Raw genomic sequence first — 841 nt, 5'->3', positions numbered from 1 at the left:
TTGTCATTTTGCATTATTGACACTATTTTCCTAATTAATGCTGTTCAGTTGCTTTGACACAATCTGTATAGTTAAAAGCGCTATATAAATAAAGGTGACTTGACTTGACTCTATATGTTACTCAAGTAACATGAACATTTAAAAAAAATTTGCAGGAGGAGCATTGAACAAATGAAGATTAATGTGCAAAACCTTGGCCCTGAGTCAGAGCTGGATTTGGCCACTCACCGTTTGGGCCTACAGCAGCTGATGTTTTCTTTTCCTTTTTAGAGGACTGTATGAAATTTAATCAGCACCCATAAGGAGCACACATATACTAACATGGAAGCTATCAGCTCAGATTTGTAAACAAAAACAGAAAAATTCAGATTACTTGATCACAATTTGATTTTGATTTCATTTTAGACAAATACAAAATACAAAGTTTTATTTTTGTAGTCAGTTGTTTTATAGTAAATATTATTGGATTACTGAAGGACCCAGAGATGTATTAGATAACAAATACAAAGTTTGATAAAATGGCAAAAATGTGCACTTGAATAAAAAGTTCCCTTTCATGGGAACTTCGAACTGCATCCTCTAGGGGTCGCTATGGGGAACGCCTCATCGTGACCCGTGTCTGAAGCATACATTGAAAAAACACCAACTCGTTGGCCGGCGACAGCCATGACGTCACTACCGGTGCGACTATAGTATAAATAGGCGCCGGGAGCACACATCATTCTCTTCTTCGTCTTCATTGACTGTTCTGTTTGAAGCGTGCATTCCAAGGAAAAAGTAAGAGTTATCTCTATTTATTATGGCGAGCACTAGCAGAGCATTTAGAAGGTGTGTGCATCCG

This window comes from Sinocyclocheilus rhinocerous, unplaced genomic scaffold, assembly GCF_001515625.1.
Source record: "Sinocyclocheilus rhinocerous isolate Xijiao unplaced genomic scaffold, SAMN03320098_v1.1 scaffold10518, whole genome shotgun sequence".
Taxonomy (NCBI): domain Eukaryota; kingdom Metazoa; phylum Chordata; class Actinopteri; order Cypriniformes; family Cyprinidae; genus Sinocyclocheilus; species Sinocyclocheilus rhinocerous.
Note: the sequence above shows the minus strand (reverse complement) of the source record.